At 35.4% G+C, this 8,237-nt stretch overlaps 1 long non-coding RNA gene across 1 annotated transcript in view; it reads left to right on the top strand.

Annotated features, from left to right (window-relative positions):
* Positions 1-634: 634 nt before the first annotated feature.
* Positions 635-8,237, top strand: part of LOC110141994 (uncharacterized) — a 183,955-nt gene continuing 176,352 nt past the window's right edge. The window contains exon 1 of the long non-coding RNA XR_002315201.2: positions 635-956. This is a non-coding gene — a long non-coding RNA (uncharacterized lncRNA). The remainder of the gene's footprint in view (positions 957-8,237) is intronic.

Below are 8,237 nucleotides of genomic sequence, written 5' to 3'. Positions count from 1 at the left end.
GGAAGATCCCCTGGAGAAGAAAATGGCAGCCCACTTGAGTATTCTTTTTTTTTTTTTTTTTTCCACAGTGGGAATCCAGCATTTATTTATGTTTTACTTATAAAAGAACTGAGCAAGGCTGTTGGTTTCATTTTAAGGAACATATATTTGTGGTTCAATGTTAAATATATTACCTAATTTTACATTTATTTTTAATATATTCAGCATTGTAATTTTTAAGAAAATCACGAGTAAAATCATAAACAGCTTATTTACTATGGTTTTCTCATCTTATACTTTTCTAATATCCCCATATATTTGAATATAAAATCTATGTAAGTTGGAGTAAATTATTTCCCCAAGAAAAAATACATTCTTTGCTTATTTAATTTATATTGTCCTATACGGAATGTCCATTTAAAACTGTTGTTTCAACTTTTCAACAATGGTATATCTATCAATATGCTACTGCAAAAAATTAAGTAATTAAAGTCAAGCGGTTTATAATTTGTTGGTATAACTGATTTTTCTCCAAAGGCTTAGGCATCTGAAGTCAAGTACACTTTCCTAGAACTGTAAAGTACCTAAAGTTCTTGTTTCTATGGTAGCTCTTCATTAGTAAATGCTGGAATGTTTAGTAACTGAATAGTATGTAAGCAACACAAGGCAGGAGGATTTAAGTTCTCTTAGATTTGTATAGGGTCTAATGGGGAGCAAATTTTTCCGTTTAAACTACTTTTGTTGTTTTTTATTTTGATTTACTTTATCTGAAGTAACAGATATGGAAAAAATATGACTTTTTCATAATACTAAGCTCTATTGTTACAAAGAAAGATGCCACTATCAAAATGACAAAAATTAGAAACACTGTTACAAACAATTTGGCTACAATCTAACTCTACTAGGTCTAGAAGATCATTTCTCAATTTGTGAACTATCAAACCCTTGGAGGTTCCTGAGACGCTTTGCAGGGGACGGTGAGTTCTGATTTAAGGGCTTCCCAGGTGGTACTAGTGGTAAAGAATCCACCTGCCAGTGCAGCAGAAGCAAGAGACCCAGGTTCGATCCCTGAGTTTCGAAGATTCTCTGGAGAAGGAAATGGCAACCCACTCCAGTATTCATGCCTAGAAAATTCCCACAGAGAGAAGAGTCTGGCGTGTTATAGTCCATGGGGTGGCAAGGGGTCAGGCATGACTGAGCCCTTGTCAGCATCAGCATTAAAAATTACCACAAATTGTGCAGCTTGAAAACAAAGCAAATTAACAGTGCTATAGATCACAAGCCTTAACACAGGTCTCACCAGATTTAAGTGAAAAGATCAGCATGGCTGTGATTCTTTCTGGGTGGTCTATGAGAAAACCTGTTCCCTTATTAACTCAGGTGGTTAGAAGATTAATTCTTGGCAGTTGTAGGACTGAGGTTTCATTTTCTTGCTGGTTGTCGCCTAAGGAACATTTTCAGTTTCCAAAAATTATGCACATTTCTAGGCCCATGGCTCTCTCAATCTTCAAAGTCAGTGACAGTGAGTTAAATGTCTCTCACAATGCAAATCTCTGTCCCCACATCCTTTCTCTCTTTCACTGTAACTGGGTAAAGTTCCCACTTTTAAGGGATCAGGTGACTATATTGGGTCAAATAAGCAACCTAGAAATATCTCGCAAACATGAGGTCAGTAACTTAATGAAATCTGCAAAGTCCCTGTTATATAAGCCACATGTTCACAGGTTCTGAGTATTAGAATATTTTGATATGGACATGTCCTATGATTCAGTTCAGTTCAGTTCAGCCGCTCAGTCATGTCTGATTCTTTACGACCCCATGAACTGCATCATGCCAGGCCTCCCTGTCCATCACCAACTCCCGGAGGCCACCCAAACCCATGTCTATTGTGTCGGTGATGCCATCCAAACATCTCATCCTCTGTTGTCCCCTTCTCCTCCTGTCCTCAATCTTTCCCAGCATCAGGGTCTTTTTAAAAGAGTCAGCTCTTCGCATCAGGTGGCCAGAGTATTGGAGTTTCAGCTTCAACATCAATCCTTCCAATGAACACCCAGGACTGGTCTCCTTTAGGATGGACTGGTTGGATCTTCTTGCAGTCCAAGGGACTCTCAAGAGTCTTCTCCAACACCACAGTTCAAAAACATCAATTCTTCAGCGCTCAGCTTTCTTTATAGTCCAACTCTCATATCCATACACAACTAATGGAAAAACCATAGCCTTGCCTAGATGGACCCATTTGAATGCAGAGTTCCAAAGAATAGCAAGGAGAGATAAGAAAGCCTTCCTCAGCGATCAGTGCAAAGAAATAGAGGAAAACAATAGAATGGGAAAGACTAGAGATCTCTTCAAGAAAATTAGAGATACCAAGGGCATAATTCATGCAAAGATGGGTTCAATAAAGGACAGAAATGGTATGAACCTAACAGAAGCAGACGATATTAAGAAGAGGTGGCAAGAATACATGGAAAAACTGTACAAAAAAGATCTTCATCACCCAGATAATCATGAAGGTGTGATCACTCACACTCATCTAGAGCTGGACATCCTGGAATGTGAAGTCAGGGGGTGCTTAGGAAGCATCACTATGAACAAAGCTAGTGGAGGTGATGGAATTCCAGTTGAGCTATTTCAAATCCTGAAAGATCATGCTGTGAAAGTGCTGCACTCAATATGTCAGCAGATTTGGAAAACTCAGCAGTGGTCACAGGGCTGGAAAAGGTCAGTTTGCATTCAAATCCCAAAGAAAGGCAATGTCAAAGAATGCTCAAACTACAACACAATTGCACTCATCTCACATGCTAGTAAAGTAATGCTCAAAATTCTCCAAGCCAGGCTTCAGCAATACTTGACCCACGAACTTCCAGATGTTCAAGCTGGTTTTAGGAAAGGCAGAGGAACCAAAGATCAACCTGCTAACATCTGCTGGATCATTGAAAAGGAGAGTCCCAGAAAAACATCTATTTCTGCTTTATTGACTATGCCAAAGCCTTTGACTGTGTGGATCACAATAAACTGTGGAAGATTCTGAAAGAGATGGGAATACCAGACCACCTGACCTGCCTCTTGAGAAACCTGTATGCAGGTCAGGAAGCAACAGTTAGAACTGGACATGGAACAACTGGCTGGTTCCAAATAGGAAAAGGAGTATGGCAAGGCTGTATATTGTCACCCTGCTTATTTAACTTATATGCAAAGTACATCATGAGAAATACTGGGCTGGAGGCAGCACAAGCTGGAATCAAGAGTGCCAGGAGAAATAGCAATAACCTCAGATATGCAAATGAAACCACCCTTTTGGCAGAACGTGAAGAAGAACTAAACAGCCTCTTGATGAAAGTGAAAGAGGAGAGTGAAAAAGTTGACTTAAAGCTCAACATTCAGAAAACTAAGATCATGGCATCTGGTCCCATAGTTCATGGCAAATAGATGGGGAAACAGTGGAAACAGTGGCTGACTTTATTTTGGGGGGCTCCAAAATCACTGCAGATGGTGATTGCAGCCATGAAATTAAAAGATGCTTACTCCTTGGAAGGAAAGTTATGACCAACCTAGACAGCATATTAAAAAGCAGACACATTACTTTGCCAACAAAGGTCCATCTAATCCTATGATTAGGACAAGAGATATCTTTGAGAGATGTTATTCTGCCTACCATACTGGCTTTGCCTTTGTAACTTTGTTGGCATTTGAATTAAGGGTGCAAAGGCAGTAACACTTAAACTGTTTGTGTTTTATCCAATTAATTCATTGGTATCAAAGTGTATTTGAAGCTACAGTATTTTCACCTCCATATGTTCACAGTTAGATAAAAATTAAAGCACATAAAGAGTGTCCTTGGGCTTCCTTGGTGGCTCAGTAATAAAGAATCCGCTTGCCAGTGCAGGAGACATGAGTTCAATCCCTGATCTGAGAAGATCCCAAATACCTCAGAGCAACTAAGCCCGTGTACCACAACTACTGAGCCAGTTCTCTAGAGCCTGGGAGCTACAGCTACTGAGCCCAATGCCACAACTACTGAAGCCTGTGTGCCCTACAGCCTGTGCTCCACAAGAGAAGACACCGCAACAGAAGTTCATGTTGCAATTAGGAAGTAGCCTCACAGCAATGAAGACCCAGCAGAACTAAAAATAAATAAATAAATGAAGTCCTTGATGAAGCAGTAAATTATTAATTTTAATAACTGTTAGTCCTTAAGTACACCTGTTTTTAATATTCTATGTCATGAAGAGATAAGTGTTCCTAAATATTTCTGTTGTGTTCTGAAGTATGATAACTTAAATAAAAAAAGCTGTGCAACTTTTTGACCTAAACACATAACTAAGCTTTTATCAAGAAACTACATTTATGCCTGAATGAACAGCAAATTATGATTATTTAGATTTGTGTATTTGTCTGGAAAGTACAGTGCACATTATACTTCAAGAAACCAACTCTTACTGTTGCAAAAAATAAAAATAAAACTTTAAGCCAAAATACAACTTTGGAAAATTGTTATTTGCCACCATGAAGTCGATAATTAGCTTCAGGGGTGACAATAATGTTTGCTAAGTTCAAAAATACATTTTAATGAAATATGGCACCACTTAGAATATCTGCATAATTCAATGAACCAGTATCTTTCAAATCACAAAGTAGGTAAATATGTGAAGGCTTTATTACTATCATTTATAAATGAATTAAGTATTTTTAAAAAATATCTCATTTTTAATGTCAGTATAGTAGATATAGATAAATTATATCCATTTACCAGAAGTTCTTTGGGTTTACCATAATTTTATAAATATGAACTAATCCTGATATCAAAAATTTTAAGGAAGGTAGACTTAATTGATATTACAATGTTTCATTTTAGTAAGTGCTAAGTGTTACTAATGACATTGTTAGATATTAAGGATAAAAAGGCAAATCTATATTGTTACACGGCTTAAAAATCTTACAAGTATACCTCAGAGATATTGTGGATTCACTTCCAGACCACCATAATAAAGCAAATATTGCCATAAAGAGAAACACATTTTTTTGGCTTCCAAGTGCATACAAGTTACATTCAGCCTATTAAGTGTACAATGCATTATGTCTAAAAAGCAATATACATATCTTAATTAAAAAATATGTAATTGTTAAAAAATGCTAACCAAAATCTGACAATGCAGGATTGCCATAAACCTTAAATCTGTATAAAATGCAACATCTGTGGAACACAAATTGAGGTATGGCTGTATATAATATTAATAATAAATGACTAACAGGTATTGGTTGATTTGTAAAAGTATAATTGTATTTTTTATATATTAGGAAATATTTTTACTTTGTTAGTAAAAATATAATAGATGCAGCTTAGAGATTTAAGAGTACATATCTCTCTTAAAGTTGTATCAGTTTCTTCCTCAAATATTTTGTAGCTCTGTGTATTGTTAAATGTATATATATTGGGAATTGTTAGTTTCTTGGAGGGTTAACTCTTTGTCATTATATAATGGACCTCTTTGTCACTGAAAATCTTCTTTGTTTAGACTTTGCTTTGAATGAAATTAATACTGCTCTTTCAGCTTTCTTTTGATTATCATGTAACTTTTAACCTGTCTCATTATACTTAGAGTCTGTTCCTTGTAAACAATATACATCAAGAGTTGCTTCTTTTTATCACTACCAATGGCCCTGGTGTGCTAAACCTATTGATATATTTAAAGTGATTACTGAGATAGCTAGAATAATATTTTGCCCATTTTATAATACTGTATGTTATATATATAATTGTCTCCATATATATGTGTTCAGTTCAATTCAGTCCCTCAGTCATGTCCGATTCTTTGTGACCCCATGGACTGCAGCATGCCAGACTTCCCTGTTCATCACCAACACCCGGACCTTGCTCAAAGCCATGTCCATTGAGTCAGTGATGTCGTCCAACCACCTCATCCTCTGTCATTCTCTTCTCCTCCTGCCTTCAAACCTGCCTGAATCAGGGTTTCTTCTAATGAGTCAGATCTTTGCATTAGGTGGCCAAAGTATTGGAGCTTTAGCTTCAGCATCAGTCCATCCAATGATTATTCAGAACTGATTTCCTTTAGGAATGACTGGTTTGATCTCCTTGCAGTCCAAGGGACTCAAGAGGCTTCTCCAACACCTCAGATCAAAGCATCAGTTCTTTGGCACTCAGCTTTCTTTATGATCCAACTCTCATATCCATACATGACTAATGGAAAAACCATAGCTTTGACTATACGAACCTTTGTTGGCAAAGCATTGTCTCTGCTTTTTAATATGCTGTCTAGGTTGGCCATAGGTTTTCTTCCAAGGAGCAAGTGTCTTTTAATTTCATGGCTGCAGTCACCATTTGCATTGATTTTGGAGCCTAAGAAAATCAAGTCTGTCATGGTTTCCATTGTTTCCCCATCTATTTGCCATGAAGTGATGAGACAGGATGCCATGATCTTCATTTTTGAATGCTGAGTGCTGAGTCAGCTTTTTCACTCTCTTCTTTCACTTTCATCAAGAGGCTGTTCAATTCTTCTTTGCTTTCTTCCACAAGGGTGGTGTCATCTGCTTATCTGAGGTTATTGATACTTTTCCCGGCAATCTTGATTCCAGCTTGTGCTTCCTCCAGCCAGGTATTTCACATGATGTACTCTGGATATAAGTTAAATAAGCAGGGTGATAATATATAGCCTTGATGTACTCCTTTCCCAATTTGGAACCAGTCTGTTGTTCCATGTCTGGTTCTAACTATTGCTTCTTGATATGCATACAGATTTCTCTCACATATATATTAAAGATTCAATGGAAAGACAAATCTACCTCTATTAGATCATGAATAGGAATATTAAAATTGGTTTTAGGACCTATTCAATGGATCAAATTATCTTGCATAGCCATTAAATAGTTATAATAAAAATTCTAATATCTGGTTATTATTTTATTTAATAATATTTATCTATCAAGACATATTAAATTTTTTCTTATTCAGATATATGATCTCTGAATAATTAAGCCCTGATTCTTATCTTTGCTCAAAGATCCATTATCTGAATTTCATATTTTAATTGGAGCTTTGTCATAGTAAGTAACAAATTTTCTATAGCAAGAAATGAAAACCACTGTGGTATGAAAAATCTGGTTGATATGTCTTTATAATAATTACATATGCTTAATATGATCATTGTTATTTGATTTGAAAATGTGCCTTAAACTAGGTTTATAAAGGAACAAGGCAAATTGTCCTCTGTTTTTTCTGGCATTTGGATTTCTTTTTAACAGAGTATTAGATACAGCTGTGACACATTCTGAACTAATGAAAACATACTTAATATGAACATATTTAAAAGAATTAAGAGTACTGTAATTTTAGATTCATCTTAAAAAACTTGTGGTCTAATTTAGGTGGTTTACTTTCTTTCATTATTAAAGAGAACTTGTATTAGAAGTTTAATATTGGTATGACTAAAACAATCAAGAGGCATTATAACTTTATCACTTTGTATTTCTTAAATAAAACAAAAGTAATTATCCCAATTGTTTCAAAATATGGCTGTTAACATAACTGTGTTTGAAAAGTTCATAAAGAAAATCAAATGACCAAAGTTAGGGAAAAAATAATTAAAAGCAATCTTACACAGGCAGTGGTATGAGAGTGCCCTAGAAAAAACACTTTTATCAAATTCAAGTTATTGCCATCTTATTTTTTAAAACAGATAAGTTTTTTTTCTCTTGGTGCAAAAATATCTTTCATCAAAGCAATTATTTGGTAAGTAAATGCCTATTGTTACTGGGCTGAGAAAGTTTATTTGTATTTCATTGAGGTTCTTCTTTCAGATGGCTTTATTCTAAGTTTTCTAAGAGACTGTTAAAAGTCAACTTTTAAGTTCAAATCAATGATTTAGTTTGAATCTGATTTCTAGAAATTGCTAATCCTTAATTTATTGTTCAACCTTCCCATACACTGGTTTTAAGAACTTAAATGGCTGTGAGTCCCACTGAATAGTATACAGTGCAGACAGTAGGATTCTATCTTTAATGAAATCTATTTTGGGATGACTTAATCATTACATCGTGTGAGTTGAGTTTCTCCTCTTTTTCTCTCTTGCTCAAACCCACAGACCAAATACTATTTTTCAGTCATTTTTCTTTGTCATCTTATAAAACATGCACTGTTTTAAGAAAAAGAGAAATCATTTTCAAGAAAGTAGGTAACAATTACTGAATAGATACAAGGTATTATAATTAAAGTTTCATTAGAAAGGGTTTAATGAAAAGACATA

This window comes from Odocoileus virginianus, chromosome 18 (genome assembly GCF_023699985.2).
Source record: "Odocoileus virginianus isolate 20LAN1187 ecotype Illinois chromosome 18, Ovbor_1.2, whole genome shotgun sequence".
NCBI classification, from domain to species: Eukaryota; Metazoa; Chordata; class Mammalia; order Artiodactyla; family Cervidae; genus Odocoileus; species Odocoileus virginianus.
This window is presented reverse-complemented; position numbering and strand designations above follow the sequence as displayed.